General features: G+C 40.5%; 1 long non-coding RNA gene across 1 annotated transcript in view; it reads left to right on the top strand.

Moving 5' to 3' along the window:
* Nucleotides 1–24,523, top strand: part of LOC308633438 — an 80,246-nt gene extending 55,723 nt beyond the window's left edge. The window contains exon 3 of the long non-coding RNA XR_014018784.1: nt 24,358–24,523. This is a non-coding gene — a long non-coding RNA (uncharacterized lncRNA). The remainder of the gene's footprint in view (nt 1–24,357) is intronic.
* Nucleotides 24,524–25,425: the final 902 nt, after the last annotated feature.

Genomic DNA, 25,425 nt, shown 5'->3' with positions numbered 1-25,425 from the left:
CCCAGATTTTCCAAAAGGTGACCTTGGATCTATGTGTAGGGATGAGGGCACATTTCCCCCATGAGCTGTCTTGATGGATATTAGGCACTTCTGCCAATTTTACATCCCTGTTACTCTGAGAAAGCAGACCAGATAAAATCTAGAAGGAAAATTTGAAACCATAAGGACTATTTTGTAAATTAGAGTGAGAAAGGAACTACCTGAAGACCAAACAGAATTCATGTCAGAAACATTTCACAACCAAATTGATTTTAATGATGTTCTTAATCTACGAGGGCTCTTACTGTATCAACATACATTTCACTGGGTAACCTACAAACATTAGAAATTGATTGCTCACAGACTTGGAGGCTGGGAAGTCCAAGATCCAGGCTCTGGCAGATTCAGTGTCTTGTAAGGGCCCATTCCTTCTCACATGATAGAAGGGGTGGACAATGCTCCCTTGGGCCCCTTTTAGAAGGTCACTAATCCATTCACAAGGGCTCCCCTTCATGATCTAATTACCTACCAGAGGTGCTACTTCTTCATACTACCCCCTTGGGGATTAGGTTTCAACATATAAGTTTTGGCGACATACTAACATTCAGAGCATAGCAAAGACTTAACGAGAGATGGTGGATGTTTCTCTGTGAAGAAAAAGATTGATTCTTCTTCATCTGCATCCCCCCATCACTGGGAACAAATTTATTAGGTAAAGAAATTTTGCTTGCTGGATCGAACCAAAATGACAGTTGTACTTCTTTGGAAACATTCCTTCCATTCTTGTAGCTTTTAGTGATCAAGTTATTGACTTTTCCATTGAATTATGTATAATTGTGATCTGACATGTTTCTATGTTCTCTGCTTATTTAAAATTGAAATTTCATTCATTCAACAAATATTTACTGAGTGTTTATACCAAAAACTGCTTCAGGCACTCAGAGTTATCTGGGAATAACACAGAAAAAAGTCCCCGCCCTCATAGGTCCTACATTTAATGAAAAAAAAAATCTGCAGTATAATCAGATGTGGTACAGAGAGCTACTTATGAGGCTGGGGCAGGAGGATTCAAGTTTGAGGCTAGCTTGGGCAACTTAGTGAGATCCTGTCTCAAAAATTTTAAAAAAGGGCTAAGTATGTAGCTTAGTGGTAGAGGTTGTGATTATCATGCAAGATGCTCTGTGTTCAACCCCCCATAACACACACACACACACACACCAAAAACCACACACACACACACACACAAAACAAAACCCACCAAAAAATCAAATGCTATAGCAACACAACCAACCAAATATACCATGGTATCTAAATTTGCAAATATACCATGGTATCTAAATTTCTTGTTTACAACAAAAGGAGTGACATTTGATTGGCACTTTTCTATGCCACCCATTATTGTGAACTACTTAGTTGATTTTATAATTTGGGTACCAAAAAGCTTCGAATAGTTCTGTAGATCTCCTTTGTGACCTATCTCAATCCCTGTCTCTCTCAGTATCTGTCTGTATCTGTGTGTCTGTCTGTAGCTTTGTCTGTACATAAACCAGATCCCTAAGAACATTTGGAAGAAAGGATGGAAGGGACCCATGTTATTTTACTTACATGTGTAAGCCTAAGTAAGCCTAATCCAGAGTTTGTTATTTTATACTCATTTTGTGGTTCCTCTGGTCTCCACCCTTTCCAACATATACATTCCTATCTGTTTACTATATGGCTTAGCCTTGAGTCTGGACCTAACATTATAGAAGGCTCTTTCTTCCCCAGTGGAACAGGCAGCCCTGCTGAGTCAGGGGCCTGAGTATGTTCCTAGTTCAGTCCTTGTATTTCAGATGGTCATCTCTGTTGATCCCAAGCCACACTGCCTTCAGCAGGACACTAGCACCCCCTGCATGTCCAGAGAGCAATCTATTCCACCAGATGCCTGAATAGAGGGAGAGTGAGGAGGGGCTTTGTTCTTCCCTCCTTAGGATTCATATAAATCATTTTCTATTTCATATTTCTTCTCCTTGACTAGACCCTGGCCGGATGACCTGGTGTGATGGTGGGAAAGGATTGAGGGATGGGAGGCCATGTTTGAATCTACATTCTGCTTCTTCTAGTTATTTCTATGTGAGCTTCCAGTTTCTTTATTTGTAAGGTTAAGGAAAAGTTAAGAGTTCTCTCAAAATCTAAATAAAGTCATTTCCTTAAAAGAGCTCAGGATCTCAGAGAGGATGATGTTGAGGTCCCATCGTGGGTTGATAAATTCAGCAATACAATACAGGCCATCCACTTCAGCTGGAATTTCAGATGAATAGCAAATACTTTTTTAGTTTTAATGGATAACAAAATAGACTGTAGAATATGTAATATGATAAAACAGAAGTATGAAATATCTTTTGGTATAAATATTTCAGGAGATTTATTTATACTAAAAATTGCTTCATTGTTCACCTGAAATTCAAAGTGCAACACAGTCCTACCTGACCCCTTTCACTGGGCCTATGCACTCACTACCAGCTGCTATGTTGGCTCCTAATGCCTCTCAGCTGCTGCCCTTGACTGAATGCAAGCCGCCTACCTGGGAAATCAATCCCCCCTCCCTAAGACTGGCTCTACCAATGGGGCAGGCTGTGGCCCTGGCTGATGGCAGGAGGCACAAGAGGCCACCTCCCCACCCTTTCCCACCCCCCAACTCCTTTCTCAAGGTGAGACCAATCTGGCAATTGCTGAGAGGGTCCAGGCTGCCAAGAGACTCCAGCCAAGACCACTTCCTGCCAACTCTCTTGTGCACCCTCTTTCTCTCCCTCCCTCCCTGTCTCTGTCTCTCTCCCGCCTCTTTGCTCTCTCCCTTTCTGAGAATACTTTCTCAGTCATTTCACAGAATCCCCATCTCAACCTTTAATCCCCCATGAAAGCCAATTAAAGCCTGCTATCAAAGAATGTGGATTTTTTTCCAATCCTATGATTAAAAAACTCTAAGGAAATGGAGCGAATTATATTACACGCACGTATGTATATGTTAAAATGAACCCCACTGTCCACTGTTATGTTTAACTATAATATACTAATAAATATATGAAGACATTTAAAAAAATTCTAAGATCCTAAAATAAAGTGGGATTTGAAAAAATTTATTAAAAATTTAAAAAGTTTTAACTGTGACACAGAAACCATACAACATAAATTTTACCATCTAAACTGCTTCTAAATGTACAGTTTGGTAGTATGAAGTAAATTCACCTTGTTGTGCAACCACTGTCCAGAATTGCTCCCTCTTGCAAAACTGACCCTCCATAGTTATTAAGTAACAACTCCATTTCCTGCCTCCCCCAGCCCCTGGCGGCTGCCTCCTACATTCTACTCTAGGAGTTGGAGGATTCTCAGTACCTAAATGGAATCATAGAGAGTTATAGGCTTCAAAATATTTCATTGAAATTTTCATTGAAGTTTTATTAAATTTATAGATTAATTTGAAGAGGATTGGTAATTAATTTTGCACTAAGATCTCCCCAACTGCTAGAGTCCCTTTTCAGGAACATGAGAAGTTGCTTCAAATCAGTACTGTAGATTTCTTATTAAATATCACTTAGGTATGTTATGTTTTCATTTGTTCCTATGAATAAAATCTTATTTTATTCTAAATGACTTTTGTCAGGAATGGGAGAAATGAAAACAAAGCCTATAATTCCACAGCCCATGGCAAACCCTGTTATGACTCTAGTTTAAAGTTTTTTATCCCAACACACACAGCCATTCATTTTCCCCCCTCCAATTGTAGTGAATTCTTAGAATAAAACATACCCTAATGTGGTGTTTTAGTCTCTTTAATGTATACGTGGTTAAATTTGCTATCACTTAATGTATGATTTCATTAATTTCTATTGGAGATGAGAATTGGCCTATCATTTTCACTTGTTTTCAGTATTTGTAAGATTTTACATCAGAGCTCTGCTCTGTTGTCAAATAATCATGAAGATTTCTACACCTTTTAAAATTTTGGAATAATTCAAGTAGGCAGAGAGATTACATTTTCCTTAAAGGTTTGAAATGATTAACCAATTAAAGCTTTGTAGGTCATTACAACATTTATTTATTTTTTTGTAAAAGATTAGAAATAAATTATTGCTGCTTCACTTTTCCAAAAAATTTAGGGCAAAAAGTTAGATTCTGATAAGTTTGAGAGGTAGAAAAAAATTAGAACTGACAAAAATCCCAGAGGAGCAACAGGACCAGCAAGCTCTGGAGTTGGGTTTAGGTCCTTGTGCCACCAGCAGATGATACTGGGCTCACCTATAATTAATAGTAATAAATATTAATAAAAATAGTAATACATATATTACTATTTTCAAATAAGTAATACCTGAATAAACAGTTTGTGTGGAATATTTGGGCGGCTCTAGACACACGCACTACGTTTTGGATGCCTGGTGCAGAGGCAGCAACTTGGGAAGATGGTCACCTCCTTCACCCTTTTTACCTAGATTGCTGTCCTGCTCTGGTGCCTGGAGGATGAGAAGATTTGGGATGCAGGAAACTCCAGGGGTTATCATTTACAGGGGCAGCCTAAGGTCCCTCCTGTCAGAAGCAGAGCCTCAGGGGAGTGAGCTGTGTGTTCCTGGGTGACCAGGGTGACAGTTTGGCCCCTGAGCCCATGGGGACATTTCTGGAGACTTTTAGAGATACATTGGGGGGTGTTGGGGGACTGTGTGGGGACCAAAGTTCTTTGTGAGAAGCAGTCCAAGAATAGGTGATTTGGGTTAAATGTGGTAAAATGACCTTGTTTACATCCACAGGGTACGTAGCTTTGGGGCACATTTAGATGAAGAAGCACTAGGTTTTGCCGTGGTGTGCAAGAGTTGGATCAATCGACACTGAGAGCAAAAGAAAAGAGGATTGTTTTTGAGATGGTGGTGGTGGGTACAGCCAGGTGGGAAATCCAGTTTTAGCTTTGACCTTGACTCATTCCATCTGCAGGAAGGCAGCTCCTTGTCACATTATCCGGGAGATTGCCCAGCAGCCCATGGATCACTCCATCTCTGTAAAAGAGGCCAAGGAGTGAAAAACATGTTGGCTTCACAGAAACAAATTCCAGAGTCAGCTGCCATGCAGTGTAGCGTCATCTGGCAGGGACGACACTGCTCATGACCCCTGTACTGGCGTCCAGCTCCACCCCTACCTCGGATCACAGCTGGCATGAAGATGATCCCAGTCAATAGGGAAAGGCTGTGGTATGGCCAGCGAATTTGTTTTCGGAAGACAAGACAGTTCTTGGCATGTTTATCACAAGAGATGATTCTAAGGCTCTTTCCTGTCTCCGAGTTAATTAATTCTATAATTTGTGTAACAATTTAATGTGCTAAGATTTTGGATTCTTTGTCCACAGAAAGAGCTAAGCTATTTAAACTGCACATTTCAAAAGCTACCCAGGAAGGGGTGGGGGGACTAACCAAAGTATTGAAGCCTACTGATATATAAAACAGTCATTCAGATAATTGTGTATATTGTTTACAACAGGGTTCAGCCAACTTTTTGTGTAAGTTATCAGAGAGTAAGTATTTAGGCCTTGTGGTCCTTTAGCAGCAACTCAATTCTATTCTCATTCTGTGAAAGCAACCACAGATAATGCGTAAATGAATGACCTTAATTGTGTCCCAGGAAAACTTTATGTATGGATACTGAACTTTGAATCTTGGATAATTTTCACAAGCTATGAAATGAGGGAAAAGCCATTCCTTGTTTGTAGGCCTCCAACAACAAGTTGGTAGACCATGGGTTTATCACCCTGCTTTATCCAGAGACACCCACTTGCTTTATAAGTCACTGTATAGTCCTCTGGTAAGATCAAATCCACCCACAGACATAATTAAATAGCAGAAGAACTTGATGCAAATCTAGTAAAGCATCATCCACGACAAGTGGCCCAGAAAGACCTCCAAGCTGGCTGGATCTTCTATGTAAGTGCTTATAAGAATGAATTTAACAGAAATGATGTAAAAAAAAGACCAGATTTTTAAATAAAACCACTTTTGTGGGTAATAGTTCAAAAGAAAAACTACAACTCTCCATATGGTTCTTTGTTTCTTCCTTTTTCTCCTCCTCCTCCTCCTCTTCCTTCTTCTTTTTGTGGTGTTGGGAATTGAATCCAGGGCCCATGCTCTACTACTGATCTATATCCCCAATACTCAGTACTTTTTTGCATTGTTGAATCAGTGTTTATCAGCAATCTAACTGCTAAACTATATTTCTTCTTTGAACAAGATGGTGAAACTACCTTCTCATATATCAATCTAAGGTTAAAAAACATGGACACAAATAAAACGTGTATTTACTGAGAGTTCTAGAATAGCTAAAATAATTCTTGATACATGAAATAGAAACACTTAAAGAAAGTGAATAAAAATATTTTTAACTCTCTCAAACCTCAAGATTCATCTTTTGTTTCTCAAGTCACTGACTGCCACATGCAAGTCTATATTAAACCAACCAACCAAGCAACCAACCCACCAAACACAAGTGAAAACAAAAATCTTCTGGGATCATAATGTTAGTAAAGGATGGCATGAAAAGATCAGAAAATGCTCTTGAAGCTCTAAAAAGGGTCATGTCTTTTCTGGGTTGTCATTTTCATCTCCAGAAGGGGCATAAGAAGCTGGACATTAGTAAATTGCTAAAATGATTGTATTTATTTTTTTTTCCCAGCAGACATTTTTGGAACCAGTCCAGACCTGGGAGAGGAGACATTAAAGCATAGCATTTAGGGCACATTTTGTAGCACAGAACCCTTGCCTCAAAATTCAGTTCTGTTACTTAGCCCCTTGTGATTTTGGACAACTTACTCTAAACCATAATGTTCTTATGAATAAAGGAAACTGATAATAGTTATTTTTCACCATCATTGTGAAATAAAGTGAAATACTGTGTGCAAAACATTTATTATAGCATCTGGTACAGAGTCAGGATTCAAAAGAGGGACAATTCTTATTATTTCAACTCTTGGATTAGAAGTGTGTGTGTGTGTGTGTGTGTGTGTGTGTGTGTGAGAGAGAGAGAGAGAGAGAGAGAGAGAGAGAGAGAGAGAGAGAGAATAGGTAGATGTGTGTTGTGTTTGAAAATATTCTTAAAAGAAAGAATCATTGAAAGATGTTCATCTCATAGCACTCATGGATGGATCTTTCTGGGAAATAAAGCTCTCATACAGACTTCGTGATTGTGTCACAGTTCATCAGATTTTTTTGCAGAAGAACCAAAATTTGAGTGAAGAGATACTGTGGCCTGAGAAATCGAAGAGTTGCTGACTTTATGTATGCTCTTTGCTGACTGTCAAAGCTGAGTATACACAAAAACAGCAGGACAGATCAGGACAGAAAACACGCCCACCCTTGCAGATGCAGATGCAGTTGGATGTAGATTCTATGGCTTATGCTTGCTTAAGAAAGCACAGGATAGAAATTCTTGAGAGCGTCAGGGCAGAATAGAAAGATGCATGAATATGCAAAAACTGCTCTCTTGGAGGTGTTGCCTTCCAGAAGAAAAGGATTCTAGGAAAATAAAGACACTGCGAGGCAACAGTGAGACTCAACCAGGTGGAAGGTAAAGAGTCAGAACTAAGGTACTGAAGGACCTATAAGTAAACAACACCACCACCACCACCAACAACAAAACCCCACTAAACTTTGGTGAAAATCTTTTCTTGGTTTAATTATAAAACTTTAAGAATCCGAAGCTATTTATTTATTTATTTAGCTATAACTGTGTATTAGTCACCTTTCCATTGCTAAAACAAATTCCTGAAATAATCAACTTATGAAGAGGAAAGGTTTATTTTGGTTCACAGTTTAGATGTTCTTGTCCATGATTGGTTGGCCCTGATGTTTTGGGTCTGTGGCAGCATCTCATAATGGAAGCACATGGTGAAGGAAAGTTTTTGACATCATGTCTGAGGAGAGAGAGAGAGAGAGAGAGAGAGAGAGAGAGAGAGAAGGATGGCTCTGGGGTCCTACTATCTCATTGAGAGGTATGCTCTGGTGAACTGAATATATTTCACTAGGCTCCAACTAACTCTTAAAGGTTCCACTAGAGAATGGACTTAGACAAGTGAGCTAGGTTAAAGAGATGATTTGCTTACTCTAAAACTACATCTGCTTATAAGTACAGAGCAAAGAAGAAAGAAAGACCATCATAAAGACAGTGATGGGTTTGTTGCAAGCTCTTGCTACTGCATACCATTTGGATGCAGGACCCAAAGACAGTTTCTGAAATCGTGTCATCACTACCAATGGCTAATAAGGCCTGAACTCAGGATCCTTAAAATCATTGCAGATTTCAGATTACTTCCAGGTACATAGAGTAGGAATATAACTTGTCAGGAAACCCATGACACACTGAGCACCAAGTCTTTTCAAATACAACTTTTGACTCCCCTTGTTGCTGAATCCTGTTTTCGAATTTCTTAGAACATGTGAGAGGCATTGGCCTAAATAAAACAGCAAAAGCAAGAATTGAAAGGTCATGTGAAAGTGTGAAGAGCCTGATCTTAGAACTTCTCAGAAGCCCATGAAAGTGATAAAACTTTAGTACTAGAGGAGGCTAAGACTGACATGGAGATGGTTCAGAAAAGAAACCTGGTTCGATGCTACTAGCCACAATGATGAAGGTGCTTTCAAGTAGCCCCAGCCCTTTTGCAGATTTCGAGCTCATTTGATGAAAAACAATATTTGACCCTGTGATGGCTCTAAGTACCAACAAATGTGACTTTCCAAGCTCAGTGACACTCTTTGTGTTTTTTTCAGTTTTCATATTTTTGCCTGCTTTTCATAAACTGGTAAAAACCAAGAAGATAGCTACTGTTTTAAAAAGTTTATCATTTGGGCCCCTCTTTCTGGAAATCAAAAAGATATTTAAAAGTAAATCCCATCAGTTACTTTGTAACTATTTAAAGTTTCCCTGTTTCCTGACTTAGAGTCAAAGTCGCTGTAACTTTTTATGGGATGTGTGTGTGTGTGTGTGTGTGTGTGTGTGTGTGTTTACAACAAATGCATTTTTATGCTACCAAATAAAATGTACATATGGTAAATATGTTTCAAATTGTTTCCCAAATTTTCATTTCTAATCAAAAATTGTTTCAAATTAAAAAAAAATTTAAAATGTTAAAAACTTTCCATGGTTTCAAAATCACTGGAAATGCTGTTTTCTTTATTATTAGTTTAGGAAACTTTGCTTCAGAAAAGTACAGATGTATATGTCAGGCTCGTTTTGGCTCATTCTTCTGTAGAACTTTCTAGCTTTCAGATCAACTGGTTTCCAGGGACTAAACTCTTTGCTGGAACAGCCATGGGGTGGAAGAAACCCCCACTCTTTCTGTTGGGCATACTTTCTTCCCCTGCAGGTCTGCATTTGTTTTGAAACAGGCTGATCATCAAACCAGACAAAGGAGTTGGAGCAAGGGTAGCCAGGGGAAGAGGCAATTCCTTCTTCTTCTCCTCCTCCTCCTCCTCCTCCTCCTCCTCCTCCTCCTCCTCCTCCTCCTCCTCCTCATTTTTTTTTTTCTTTAGCACCAAAGATAAAAAGAAGAAAGAATGGACTTCGGTTTGCTTCTCAAAGAAGGATTTAAAAATGTTTTGTTCTGGCATGACAAAGACAGAGACAAAACCTACTTTCAAAGCAAAAAATTATCTGTCTTAAAAATATAAATAAAACAAAACAGAAATGGATGAGAATCAATCATTTTACAAAAGCTGCTGACACTGTAGTAAAATATCCACATGGTGAGCAATGAGCAGGATCACCATGTCCTGCTGGTTATACTTCACCTTCAGATCTTTGCAAAAGAACATCATCATTCAATCTGAAATCACTGATGAGTTTTAAGACAATGATTGGAATTTAAGCAGGGACTAAATAATCAAACAACAATATTTAGAAGGTCTTAAAAAACAGGCAACCTACTTCACATGAGCTTCCAGGATTAGTTGCTGATGGTTCCCTGGAACAGGATGAATCGGTTCTGAAGTAGTCACTTGTCTGACTGGGCTTGATTGCATTTCTTTGTCTTAAAGCTGGTTCGAGCATGTCTAGGCAAGGCCTTCCTTGCCTATAAATGGAGCATGCTATTGTCACGGTTGATCAAAATTTGCTATTTTTTTCTGTTTTCAAAATTGGTTATTTTTTAAATCTTTTCTCTTTTACAGTCAAGTTTATCTATTCTTTCTAAGACATTAAAAATACTCCTCTTGCTCCTTCTGACCTTTAATAAAAGCATGGAAATGGTACTTACCAGCTCGTGAACTTATGAAAGCCAATTATGACTGCCAAACCTCAAATTCCTCATCTGCTAGAGAGCCAAATATTTATCCACTCATTTCTTTAAAAGTTACAACTGTCTCCTAGATGAGGGGCATGGGGGCACAATGACAGAGACAGATATAACATGATCCTTGCCATCGTGAGTTTTGCTGTGGTGAAGAGACACCAATATAAATGACATAAATGTCCTAAGATGTTGTAAATGCCTCATAGACCAAGTGAGAGCTGGTCAGTGATACCAGGGAACACCAACAGAGGAGAGTGAGTAATGTTTACTTGGCTTATAATAATAGCAAACAAGCATGAGATTTTTACTATGTGCTAGGTACTGGGCCTGGGCACTCAAAGGACTCTTCATCTCATCTCTTCAACATATATCTTTTGTAGTTATTATTATTATCTCCAAATTGATGAGGAAATTGAGGCCTATAGAGATTCAGCAACTTGCTACGGGTCACACACCGAAATGACAACCCTGGGATTCTACCTTAGCCAATAGCACCTGGGACTCTCCTGTTTAAGCACTAAAGCTGTTGCTTTCTTCTTTGCTTTATTATTGGAAGCACTCAGTATGTGCCTGCCTTCTCCAGGGTGGCAGTGACATGTAGCTGTGAAGGGTACTAGGAATGGGGTGAGCCAGAGGGAGAGAACAGTGTGGTCCCCGGGCCAAGTGGGCCTTACCCGTAAGGTTTACTCAAAACCAAAACTAAAATCATGACATCAGTTTACTTCCTCATTTTGGTTTGTCTCTTCCAGATAATATATTTTTTTCTTACTTAGTTCAAGATGACTGAAAAAGCCAATGGTGAAGTTTTTTTTTTTTTTTGATTTGTTATTTTTTTTTCATTTTTTATTTTTATTTATTTTTTTATTGGTTGTTCACAACATTACAAAGCTCTTGACATATCATATTTCATACATTAGAATCAAGTGGGTTATGAACTCCCATTTTTACCCCAAATACAGATTTATTATTTAAAAAAATTTAACACCCCTTTAAAGCCCGAGGTAAAAAGAATAGTAAGTCACACAATAGGAGCAAATGGAAGGATTCCCTCCTTCTTGGAGGGATTCAATAAACAAGCATTAAACCTTCAGCTATTGTTTAAATACAGTCCAAAGAAATTTTTCTCTAAAGAACTTTACTGTTTAATCCAGGGTCAGAATAAATTCCTACTTAGTACCCAGAGAGGTTTTCTAGGAGGGAATATTGAAACAAGATATGCAAATATACTGGGGAGATTAATAGGAAGACATAGCTATGGGACACACAAAATGAAATACTATGACAGATAATATATTTTAGTTTGATTTTTCAATGTTATATAAATGTTCTTAATTAATATTAAAACAACAATTAATGAGAAATAGCCTTGTTGGCTTGATAAATGGAATGGAGTATTTTTCAAGGACATTTTTTTTTCTTTTCTAATTCTAAATGTAGAGCAGTTGGTTGTGGAAGATTTGGTAATGAACTTCAATAAGGATACAAGAAAATGGATATCACTGCTCAGACTCTAAGCTTTCCTAGCTTTCCTTACAGATCCAGGATGAGCCTTGTGGAAGCATGCCCTCCCGTGTTGGGGGCACTATCCTACATTCACTTTTCTCGTTATCTTGACACACACACACACACACACACACACACACACTCATACAAGAGTGCATACACGGGTTGTGGCTCAGTGATAGAGCACTTGCCCAGTATGTGTGAGGTACTGGGTTCAATCTTCAGCACCACGTAAAAATAAATAAATAAAATAAGTATTGTGTCCACCTTACACATTTCTAGGTGGTCAATGATGTTGCTATTGTTATAACTATTATTATCACATACATTATTATTTTATAAGACTGGGATCATATATTAGTTTTTTATCCAGTGAATTGACAGTATTTAAGAAGCAATAAAGCACAATAATCATACAAGTTGTATGAATAAGGGATCTTGCATTATAAGAGACAGAACTCCAACACAATTATGTGCAAAGGGGGATTTATTGACACATCTAATTTGAAGTCCAGACAAAGATTTACTTTTTTGCATGGCTGAATCCAGAGGTTCATATAATGTTAGCACTTCCTTTGTTCCTCTTCCTATTATTTCTTGCTCCTCTTGATTCTGTGTCTTTTCTTTGCATGTTGGATTTTTTTTCTGCTTCCTACAGTTTTTCTCTACATTGCTGAAAAGTCTTGTGTTGATATTTATATATCAGGTAAAAAGAGAAAAGGTAGGTTTCCCTTCCCAGCCGAGTAGATGAGTAGTGCAGAATACTCTGGTTGGCCAACCTGGATCCCATGACCACTCTGAGCCAATCCTTGGGTCCATGGGTACTGGTTCCACCATTGGCCTACAGATGTTTCCCCTGCTAAAGGGTGGGAATGGGGTTGCTGGTGGTCTTGAGATGAGTGTTATGATTTTACCATGATAGACGAGCACCCCAAAGGAACCATAAAAAGGGATTTGGTCAGTATGCTGTCTAAAGAACTCTAGCAACCAGAGTTCTCACAGTCCTTTTCTTTAAAATAAGTAATTAAGTAAGTAAGTAAGTAAATAAATAAATAAATGGATTTACCTTAGAAATCAGCCCCAGATTGACATGTTTTAAGATGAAAAAGTATCTACAAAGTGTGGGCAAACAAAACAAGTATTACATTTATAATAAAATTTTAATTACAGTATGCCTGATCTCTTCTAAAATCTTGTATATGTATTGGCTAGCACTCAGTACTTTAGGATGAATTGATAAATCATTGAGATGTATTATACCTTTAGATTTATATACAGTTTTAGTTGAACATTCCAAGTGGATATTTATTTTCAAAGAATACCTTTGCAAAGTCTAAACAACCACCCTTTCCCTTCATTCATTTTTTTCTAGCTGTATATTTTGTTCTAAAAACCAAGTTTGTCATGAAGAATGCTTTCTTCATCTTTCTTTATCACAAAACTGTTATGATTAGAGGACAATTCCAGTTAGGAGATAGGACAAGAGACACTTATTGTTTTGGTTATTGCCACTGGGGCTAGCAAACCATGCCTGTTGGATGGGTCTTAAATAAGCATGGAATATATAGAAAGCAAAAATAGTGAGGAAAATGGTTATTTTGAAAACACTAACCAGCTGGATTGGGGTATTCAGTTGATTGGTTTCACTCATTTTTGTTTTTTTTTTTTTAAAGCAAGATGTTTGGTGTCAGCATAACCAATTTTCTGACTCTTTGAATATTTACGGTGGATGACTACCTAAAACTAATATCTCTAAAGTGATTTCCTAGCAATGATACCAAGATTTATGCACAAATACATCTAGTCTGAAAGTAATAGTAATGTTATTTGTTTCCAGGATGTTACTTGGATACTGAGGGGTGAAGCTTAAATTACTTTCTAGCCACATGGATTAGGTTTGTTTTTCATGGTCTTTTGTATGTTTTCAAATAAATTACAGATGCTTCTGGACTCTTGATGGGGTTACATCCCACTAAATCCATTGCAAGTTGGAAATATCTTAACTCAGAAGAGTATCAAATCACTTAACCTACTGAACACCATAGCTTAGCTCAGGCTATCTTAAACATGCTAACAATACTTACATTTGTCCAGAGTGGGGCAAAATCATCTAACACAAAGCCTATTTTAAAATAAAGGGTGGATTTAAGGATGCTGATTCATAATATGCTGCTGGCGGGAGGATGAGAGGATTAAATTAACTCTAGGAGGAGCAAAGGGGAAAAGGAGAGGGAGAGGAAGGGAGGGGGCGTGAGGGTAGGAAAGATGGTGGAATTCGATGGTCATCATTACCTTAAGTACATGCATGAAAACATGAAGGCTGTGACTCTACTTTGTGTACAACCAGAGAGATGAAAAATTGTGCTCTATATGTATAATATGAATTGTAATGCATTTTGTTGTCATATATAACAAATGAAAATTAAAAAAATAAAGTGTGGAATGTCTCATGTCATTTATTGAATACTGTGCTGATATGACAAAGCAGAATGGTCCTATGGGTACATTTCTCACCATCAAGTAGAAAAATTTAAGTAGAGACTTCATAAACTGGGGACGGTGTGTACTTCCTAACCTCTTAGAGCAGTTTGCAGAATGGAATGTGTCCAGTTCATCTTCATTATCTCCGCCTTTTCTGGATTTTTTTTTTCCCTTCCACGAGGAAGATACCTTTTTTCTCCATATCTTTTTTTTTGTTGTTGTTGTTTTAACGATTGTTATATCTTATGACAGTCTCCTACCATGAGAAGCCTGACTTGTAGGTTCTGTCAGGTGGCATGAAATCCAGGATTCTGGAGGAGAATGGGACACAGGCTTAGTGCCAGGGCTGCCACTTGGGTGGCCTCCCCCCATCTGTGCTCTTTCGTCTCTACCCTGGTGCTTCTCCACCTGTTTATGCTCTTTCTGTTGGGCTTGAAGTTCAGTGGCTGAATCACACATGAATTCATTTTTTCCTTTTTTTTTTTTTCTTACAGTATATACCCTCCTTTTCACTCTTTAGCCCAACCCCTTGAGAACTGCATTTTGAACCAACACCTCCCATATCAAGCCACTCAATACACCCGTGATCTCACCATCATGAGATGACCTGGTCTCAGAATAGAAGATAAATTTACAGTCTTTCTTTCAGCAGTTTCTTCTTTTTGTCTTTAAAGAGACAAATTCCACTGCTCTCCCCATAAGTCTTCTCAGTTGTTACTGAGATTCTTGATGCTTTAGTGAATGATTTCTTTCTTATTGCATTAGATACTGTTTGAGCTTTTTTCCAGGATAACGCTCATTGAGTCGTATTTCTGCACCAACAAGATCCCCTTTCTGAAGCACATCAGGTTTCCTTAGAATGATAACCCTCAGCTGATTCATTTGTTGCAAGGTAGGTCATAGGCAAGCCACACAGAGAGATGGAATCGTCTGAGGCTAAATGGAACTATATAGATAGTAACTCATGGTCGCTGTTGCCCTGACAATTTAACAGCAATTTATCACATTACTCTGTCTTGGAAAAGGAGAGACAGAGCGGAAGCTTTTCCTGTGGGTGAATGAAGTTTGGCCATTTAGGTTGTGTAGTGATTAGGGAGCATTGATTTGTGCCCCTGCTGTGCAGCTGTTACAAGGAGGACAAAATGCTCCAGGTTCTCTGTCTTGCTACCATAGGGATCAGGAGGTTAACAAAAAATCCCAGATGTTGATTCTTCCTTTAAATCTCTCTTCTTAAAATGTAGGCAGGTTGGAGTCTCTCTCAGCTGAATTGTGCTGCTGTAATAAGCTAGCATAGACCAGGTGGTTTATAAAAAGCAGAAATTTATTTCTCACAGTTTTGGAGGCTGTAAGTCCAAGGTCGATTTCACATCTGGGGAGGGTCCAGTCTTCATAGAGATACTTTCTATCTTCATCCTCAGGTCATGGAAAGACAAGCATGCTCTCCTAGGTCCCTTTTATAAGGGTATAAGTGTCATTGACCAGGGATGCACCCTATCTATGATCTTGTCACCTTCCAAAGGCCCCACATTAAAATACCATCACCTGGGGATTGGGGTAGGACACCAACATTCAGATCTTAGCAGAGTTTTTAGCTGTCTATGAATAATTCTCTTCTTAAGAGTCAAGCATGAATAGAGACCCTGTATTACAGAAAGCACACAAAACATTAACTACTCAGAGAGATAATTGGACAAATATTAAACAAGGAACATGGCTAGTTTTGTTGTGGTGAAGAGAAAATGCTTTATGGACCATTCCTTATGACAACAGGAGAGATTCTTATTGAATACCTGCCCTTTCTTTCCCTATTGGTCCTCTATGACTGTGACAAGTCACTCCCAAAAGTAATGGACTTCTAGCAGCAATGGCTTTATAACCAATCGCTGTTTCTGAGCATCAGGATTCAGGAAGGCTCAGCTAGGTAGACTTGACTTGGGGTCTACCAAATAGTCACCAGCAGATACAGCAGGGAGCTAGAAGACTGCAGAAGCATCTTTCTCTTTCTGTCTTTGTGTTGTCACAGGGCCTCTCATGTGGCCTTTCCATGTGGTCTAATTGGGGCCTCCTTACCAGTGGTGGCCCCAGGGTTCTAGGACTTTCTACATGAAGGCTAGTGTTTCAGGGGAATGGGTGGAATCCACATTACCTTTTTGACCCAGTCTCAGAAGTCCCATAACACCATTTCTAGCAATCCTTGTTATTCAGTCAGTCACCACAATTGGGACAGGGTCCAAGGGAGAGGATTCAGACTTTTAATTTTTAGTGACCAGAGTGTCAAAGAATCTGCAGACATAATTTGAAAAACACCTCACCTCTCTAAGACAATGCTTATTTGTTAATTCTGAATCTTAAAAAATTGTCTTTTTTTTTTGGTGATATGGATGGATCAATATTTTTGTTGTTGTTTAAAACACACACACATTATAAAGTCGAGGTGGATATCAGTATATTCAGGGACATGTCATAAGCAGCAGGGAGCTTTCATGCATATCACGTTGGCCCAATCATACTAGGGATTCTATGGACAGTAAAGAGTCGCAGAATGAATGAATGAATATATAATGAATGAGTTCACATGTCTGTCATCAATCAAAAGAGCTTTTAAACTAAATAGATTAGAAGCCAACAGAATGAGTTATAACTTGGCATCTTGGGTGAGGAAATATGTTCCTAAAATATAATTAGTATAGCATTTATTTTACTTTGTTTTGTTTTATTTGTACATATAATTTAGTTAAGAGGCAGTTATACATATTCAAATAACTGCATGACTTGGTGACAAGGCGAAGATGGAGAATATTTTCTGAAACGCATTAGGAGACACCCAGTCAAATGTTTGGTATATGCAGGCTGCAGAGTCCACTGTGCCCCTCACGGCAGAAGGAACATTGGAATCCTCTCAGAGAGTCAAAGATTTTTAGTGGGACGCAGTGGCACATGCTAGTAATCCCAGCAGCTCAGGAGGCTGAGGCAGGAGGATCATAAGTTCAAAGCCAGTCTCAGCAATTTAGCAAGGCCCTAAGCACCTCAGCGAGATCCTGTCTCTAAATAAAATATAAAAAAGGGCTGGGGATGTGGTTCAGTGATTATGCACCCCTGGGTTCAATCCTTGGTACCCTCCCTGCGCGCCCCCCCCCAAAATAAGGTTGTTGCTATGGGGATCCAAAGTGTTTTCCCTAAGCCTCCTCCTTTCTCTGAAAAAATGATGCCAGAGGAGAGGCCCAAGATGTATCTGAAATTCCATATGCATCATATCATGATAATCCCACTAACCCTAAGATTAGAAGGAATTTCAGAGGAGTATTTATTTTAGGTCTTCATTTTAGATACAAATGTTCTGGGTTCTTTTCTTCTTCTGGATTGTTCCTGGGTGTGCTGAACTGCATACTTCTATATAAAGGTTCTATACTGGAGCCTACAATGGCTGGCCACCTAGACGTCCCTCGCTGACCAACTAACATTGTCCTCTAGGGTGACTCTCCACATCTGTGGCCCTGAGGTTGAGAGATTACCTTGACAACAATGTATCTACAAAGATTGTTAACATCCGGGATGTTTGGCCTGAGCAAGTCTGCATTTCAGGAAGTCTCTTCTGGTAGCAGTGAGGAGATGGATTCCCCAAAGAGAGATAATGAATAAGGACTCCAGGGGGGGGGGGGGAGTCCCTGCAATAGGCCAGGTGTGAGGCCAGGCTGGCAGGATTAGGGCAGAGGTTGTGCAGGTGAAATGCATTTGTAGAACCAGTTTTCAAATTGCATGAATTGTTTGGGGACTGGGGCAATATTGAGCACTGAGATACACCACGTTTGAGTGTTTCTGTCTGGGTGGGTGGATGGGAGTGTGACTGGCTGGAAGCAATACTAGGTGAGAAAGGAAGGGGCTTGAGCAGGGTGGTGGAAGAAAAATAGAACCCGGGAAAGCTGCTCCTCGATATTCTGTAGAAAATGTAGCCATTTGTTAATGGCAGAGAAGAAACAGGACTTACCCAGGGCTTTAGCCTACATTAAACGACTTCTTTTTATGGGATGTGAGCAGATCCTTTCTTTAACTATTGTTACTCAAATAACAAGAATTAAGAGAGTGTAACCTCTTAAAAGTCTGGACTACTTCCATTTTAAATCAAGTGCCTCATCAAAGGCATGAATGATCACAACAAAGGTAGAAAGCCCGGGCCTAGGAACCTGCTTTTTATTTTCATTTTTCTCAGCCAGGAGAGATGTGAGCGAATAGGAACTGGAGGTTTTGAAATGGCGCGAACTTTGCCGCTAGGGGATTTCCTAGAGGTGGATCATAACTAGGGGCTCTTCCCCTAAAGCCATATGGGGATGCAAAGGGGTAATTTGATTGCCGCAATGACTGGTTGGGGACACCTCTGGCATTTCATGGGTGGAGATCATGGATGCCAAGCGATCAACAGCATTTAAATACTCACATGAAAAAGAACTGTACCTCTTACAAAGGCCCATGGAGCCTGCTTGGAGAAATAATGGGGCCAGACCTGCCCCATTTTTTCCCCCTAGGATGCTTTGAGTCTTTGACTTTAACGTGTGGGGAGATTTACTGTGCTGTGTTTTTCAACAGGTGAAAATAGGATATGAAAACCCAACCCTGGATTGGTCTCATCTTCTTGCCTGTTACATTCCTTTGGGAGGGAGCTGGGGAGGGGGGTCCTGCAGGGGGTAGAGGGTAGGGAGGTGAGGGGAGGATCTGCTGAGGATGGTGCAAATCTATATTAGGGGCTGGGACAGGTTGCAGAGCTTGGAAGCTGGGAGGAGGAGCTATTCAGGGTAGGCGTGGTCTGAAGGGTTTTTCCAGAAAAGGGCTTTTCACTTGGTGCTGGAGAAACTCACTCCTGAGAATAATTCAGGATGAGGCTGTGCAGGACACAAGAAGGACCTGGGACTGGTGAGCCCAGCAGGCTTCCAGGGCTGTCAGACACCTGATCCCAAGGAGCAGCTGTCCCAACTTTCACAAAAGAGAAATGAGAACACCTGTCTTGGGCCGCCCTCCCTTCCATCATCGATAGCATCTTGGAGCATTTTCCCTTCTGTGTGGCAGAGTTCAGGCCTATTGCTGGTTTCTGTCATGGGGACAACCCCCTGAAATGACTGGGAAGCGAGGTTTCAGTGACCGACTGATCCAGGGCTGCCCTCAAGTTTGAGGTTCTTTCAGGAACCTTAGATGCCCCCACGTGGATGTGTCCTGGGTAAGCTGCTGAGTGACAGGGGCTCTAGTAACCCTGCTGGGATGTGATGCCTGACTCCATAAGTAAATGATACCAAAGGGCCAGCTTAGAAGGCACGCAGTGTGTCATTAGTTGCAAGGTGACACAGGGTGTTCGGTTTCACCTCACGGGGCTGGACCATCATCCTGCTGCTGCCGCCTAACCAGGCATGAGAGGCAGCCTTTTGTTAGGTGGGCCTCACCTGGGACTGGCCTCCTCTTATCTAAAGGCCCCAGTGGATGAAAAGCAGTGAGATTTTGAATGGGAGCAATGGTATCTGCCAAGATCTGAGTCCTGCAAGAGGCAGCATTCTTTCATCGTCCCAAGGGAGAGTCCTGTCAGTCCACAAGTTAGAGCATCTACAAATGCCAAGGAAATGTCACCCAAGGGATCATCATGACATATTTCCCTCCAGGATCCTTTAGCCTACAGGAAGGCAGACAGGAAAGAAAACTATTTCAATGAAGTTAAACACATCTCCATAAAGGACAGATATAAAAAGACATGGATATGAACAAAGAGGGAGTCATCAATTCTACACAGGAGGACAGAGGAGCCAGGCTAATGGACATCTCCCCATAGTATGTAGCTCCTGACTGGGGATTTGTGTGTGTGTGTGTGTGTGTGTGTGTGTGTGTGTGTGTGTGTGTGTGATGCTGAAGATAAAACCCAGGGCCTCACACTTGCTAGGCAAAAGATCTGCCACTGAGCCACACCATAGTCCTTGAGTGGGCTTTTGAAGAATGAATATAAATTGACCAGTGGACAAGCAGACATGGAAGTTCAAGAGTACGCTATGAGGCTGGGGTTGTGGCTCAGTGGTAGAGCACTTGCCTAGCACATGTGAGGCATTGGGTTCGATCCTCAGCACCACATAAAATAAATAAATAAAGATATTGTGTCCATCTATAACTAAAACCAAAAATTTTTAAAAAAAATAAGCTATGATGCGAACAGAGACATGATGGTATAAATAACATGTGTCTTAAAATTGCAAGGACAGTTGTCCTTGCATGTCACAGGTTCCACATCCATGGAGCCAATAGAGGATCAAAAATATTTGTATGGAGCATACAGACTTTTTCTTGTCATATTCCCTAAATAATACATTGTAACAGCTATTTACCTAGCATTTACATAGTATTAGATATAAGTATCTAGAGATAACTGAAAGTCTATGAAAGGATGTGCATATGTTATCTGTGAATATTATACCATTTCATTTAAGGGACTTGAGCATTCTGGATTTGGGCATCTGTAAGGGTCCTGGCACCAGTTCCCAGAGTATATCCAGGAACAACTGTATCCCCTTATGAAAGGTAATAGACAGGGAGGTGGGAACTATAGCTGTTGGACTGTCAGGTGGGGGCCAGGTTGTGTGGGGGGCCTTTGCGGCCACATTAAGAAGATGGAACATCATCTTGTGAATGAAATGACAACTTGAAAGGCTTTAGATCAAGGAGCAGCATAGCAATCTGTTCATCTCTGCAGATGGTCACACTGCAAAATATGTTGGAAGGATCGGAAAGTGGCAAGATTGGAATTTTGAAGGTTAGCTTTAGGAGTCATTGCAATGGAGAATCCTGATGATGAAGGATGGGGACAATTAATGGGTTCTTCTGAGATATGTTTAAGTAGTAGACATAACAGGACCTCATGATGGGATGTAGAATACACAGGGAGGAGGGAGGAGTTGACCTGAGAGTCCTGAACCCTGGACTGGAGCCTCAGCATCATGTGGGGATTGGTTACAATCCAAATTCCAGGTTTCTCCAGGCCTACTGAATGAGAAACTCTGGTGGTTGTGGAACCCAGTAATCTGTGTTTTGAATAAGCCTTCCACATGTTTACGGTATGCACAAAAATTTGAGAACAATTGCTCCTACACAGCTACTTTTGAATGTTGTCAAAAGTCATATTGGAGGTGCATGGGACTCATTGGATCTTGAATTTGGGGATTAAATTTCTGACACATGAAATACTCAGACCATAGCTTATTCATTCCAAATCAGAGAAGATAGATTACTATCATCCCCACTTTCTAAATGAGAAAATGGAGACTCAGAAGGATTTGATTCCATATTTGAAGTCACACAGTTGCAAAGTGATAGCCCCAAATTCAACGAGTTACGTTGCAGAGACAGGGAAACCCATCAGCATACCTAATTAAGATGGAGAGGAGGATGGACTTAAGGAAGTCTGGACTTCTTTACCCAGATGTAGGGGGTCAGTAACTGCCTGCTCTAGGTACTTTTTGCTTTTCTTCTCACAGGAGAAGAAACCTGGGCTTGGAATTCCCAGGGCCTAAGTTTGTGACTTGGGGCTAAAACTTATCTGCTGTGACCTCAGCTATGGAGTCAAATCCCTTTGAGCCTCCATTTTCCCCACTTAGAAAGTGGGGATAGTAATGCCTGCCTTCTTTGGTTTGGTGTGAATAAGCTATAGTTTGAGTGTGTCCTCCAAATTCATGCGTTAGGAACTTAATCACCAAATTCACGTTGATGGTATTGGGAGAAGGAATCTTTGGAAGGTAATTAGGGTTAGACAAAGTCATGAGGATGAGGCCCCCATGATGGGATGCATGACCTTGTAAGAAGAGGAAGAGAGACCCAAGCTCACATACTCTTGCGTTATGTCACCATGTGATGCCCTATGCCATGTTACATGCAGCAAAGAAGGTCCTCACCAAATGTATCCAAGTACCTTGATTTTGGACTTCACATCTTTCAGAACTGTATGAATTAAATCTCTGTTCTTTATAAACTATCCAGTGTGTGGTATTATGTTGTAGCATCAGAAAGGACAGAATGTAAGAAATACTTGGTACCTAAAAGTTGATTTTTTTAATCCATCTCTTAAACTTCAGTACTAACCTTTCTTTTTGTGCCTACTGTTGTAACATAGACCTTTTGAGTCTGAAGTCTAGCATTTCTGCCAGAATGCTTCCCCTCCATGTTCCTCAGTTTCCAGAATTTCTCTTTCCTCATCTCCTCCAAGAAGAACCTCCCTCTTCTGAGGAGCTAGGCTTGATGTTGCCATCAGCATCTAATGAAGTTGATGTTCTAGATGAACTTGACAGGCCAGAGCCTTCCAAGTGGTAATTGCTTTGCTCTACCTAGTTCCCAAAGAAGCAGAGAAAGCCACAGGATTCTCCAGATGGCAGGTCACAGGAAGGTGCAAAGGAGACCTCTCACTCATGCATTTCTTTCTTGCATTTGCCAACTCATTTATATGATGACCATGTGTTGAGTCTCAAATATATGACTCAGCTAGTTATAGGTTATTTAAAAAAATTTTTAAAAATGTATTTGTTCTTTTTAGATATATATGACAGTAGAGAGTATTATATTACATATTATACATACATGGATTACAACTTATTCTAATTAGGATCTCATTCTTACATTGTACATGATGTGGAGTTTCACTGGTCATGTATTCATATATGAATAAAGGAAAGTTAGATCCAATTCATTCTACCATCTTTCCTTTTCCCATCCTCACTCCTTCCCTTCATTCCCCTTTGTCTAATCCAGTGAATTTTTGTTCTTTCCTCCCCACCTTTATTATATGTTAGCATCCATATATCAGAAAGAACACTTGGCCTTTATTTTTCCTTTGGATTGGCTTATTTCACTTAGCACCATCAATTCCACTTCCATCCATTTACCAGCAAATGCCATAATTTCATTCTTCTTTATGGCTGAGTAATATCATTGTGTATATATACCACATTTTCTTTATTCATCTATCAGTTTCATCAGTTATAGGGGATTTGAAGATTGACTAGGTAGTCTTAGAATTCAAGAAGCTCAGACTCAGAGAATAGATACACACAAAAGCAGACAACTATGCAACTCTGAGAAAGTTCTAATAAAGGATAGAGATTTTGGGAAATGCAAAAAAGTTTGCCTAAAGCAATATGATTGGTTGAGTATGCCAGTCAGGAAAAACTTTCTAGAAAGTTGGAAAGTTTCTGGAAAGTTGGGGTCCTGAAAGACAAATAAATAAGCAAGGAAGCTAGGAGATAGCCTATTAGACAAAGAGGCCAGCTTTATCTGCAACAGAGACGATGCAGGGAGAACCCCAGAAAATTACATTACTGGCTAGTACAGTTTGAGACACTGAAGACGAGGCTGAGTTAGGCCAGCACCTTCTAATTTTATCCAATGGTTGGGGAACCCCTTAAAGTGTCCACTGGGCAGGGAATAGCTGATCAGATTTAAATGAATTTACAGCTAAAATTTCTCAAGTGCTTGCCCCGTGCCAAACACTATTTTAAGAACATCACATTAATTGAGCCATATAATGTAGTTATCTTTAGCCCAGAGTGGAGGATGGGCCTGGAAGGGGAAAGACTGGAGGCAGGGAGACCAAGAAACAAGAACGATTGGATAGGGGGTGGGAGAGGGAGATGAGTCAAAATTCCTTCCAGAATTTAGCTCCCATAGAGTAGTCTCCCATTATCTGTGGAAGATGCTTTCCAAGACCCTCAGGAGATATCTGGAACTGTGCAAGGTACTGAACCCTATATTTATTATATTTTTCTATCATGCAGACCCATGATAAAGTTTAATTTATAAATTAGGCACAATAAGAAGTTAACAACAATAACTAAGAGCACAATAGAACAATTCTAACAATATGCTGTAACCAAAGTTACGTGAATGTAGTCTGTCTCCTCTCCAAATTATTGTATTGCAGACCTTAGCAACTTCACCATATATATATATGGTGAAGTTCGCGTGCTGCGAAAAGAGCCGTTGAACATCCTTCTATGGAAGTCAGCATACCCTCAAAGGAGGTGAATTACTGTTGTGCCACTTCACATACCAAAAACCCCCTAAGTCTTTGGTTTTGCCTCCGTTCCTTTTAGGAAACAGGCGTTGCCAGTGGCGCAGTCCTCCAGCAGAGGGCAGCATCGAGACACCAACGAAAGGAGCCTTCCCGCGCCCGGGGAAGCGGAGCTGCAGGATCCACGCTTGTTGGAGGCTCAAACCTTTTAAGCAATTCCCCAGGGAGCCTCTCCTGCCGTGTGTGGGTTGCCCGAAAATGAGCAGGTGATAGGAATGAAATATTAAACAATTTTGTTCTGCAAAATGAAAATGCGTTCTCATTTAGCATTTTATCGGTCGGTGACACATTCTTCCAGCCTTAGGATGGTTTTGTTTTAGTGCAGCGGCTTGGTGAACTCGTTTTTTTTTTTTTTTGCCACTACGCTCTGGGAAAACAAGAAGCTTATGTGGGGGTGTCGCCAGCAGCGGCAGGGGGCACTGAAGAGATGAAGGCAGAAGCCAGCCTAGATGAGGGCCTGGGAACCCAGGACCTGTGAAGGAGGGCAGGAGGCAGCTGCCTTGGTTAAGGTCGCTGAGGATGCGGGCGCCATCCCAGGCTGGCTGTGGTCAGGTGGAAAGCGCTGCACCATCACAACGCCATGAAGGGAGCTGAGAGGGCGGAGATGAGGGGAGGGTTTGGTGACATATTGGTTCTGTTTAGCTGGAGAGCTTGAGGAGCAAAGCTTTAGTGTTTTCTTTGTCCTTCATCCTCTCAGTCGGACTCGCCAGCGCCCTGCCACTCCCTTCCCTGCTTCTCCAGAGCAGTGACAGATTCCTGAGCATAGCATGAGGCTGAAAGTCGCCCCGAATCCTTTCCTAGGTGGCCAGAAGGGAAGGCATCTCCGTGTCTCCATTTTCTGTTTCCACGCAGCAGGTGTGAAGGCAGTGTTCCAGAATCTGGGCTGGCCCTCAGCAGAGCTCTTGCAGGAGACAGGCTGAGTTGTGTCTCCACTCTGGTCCTCGGGCTGTCCAAGTTCAATCAGTCCGAAGGGGCACATTCCATAGAGACCAAGAAGAGAACAGCAAACTGGGGCTGCAAGAACTGGGCGGGAGGCTGTTGCTGTGAGGTCCTCCTTCTTCAGTCCGATTAAATAATAATTTCATCCTCC

Source organism: Spermophilus citellus (genome assembly GCF_964194105.1).
Source record: "Spermophilus citellus genome assembly, chromosome: 14".
Classification (NCBI taxonomy): domain Eukaryota; kingdom Metazoa; phylum Chordata; class Mammalia; order Rodentia; family Sciuridae; genus Spermophilus; species Spermophilus citellus.
Note: the sequence above shows the minus strand (reverse complement) of the source record. Positions and strands in the feature narration are given on the sequence as shown.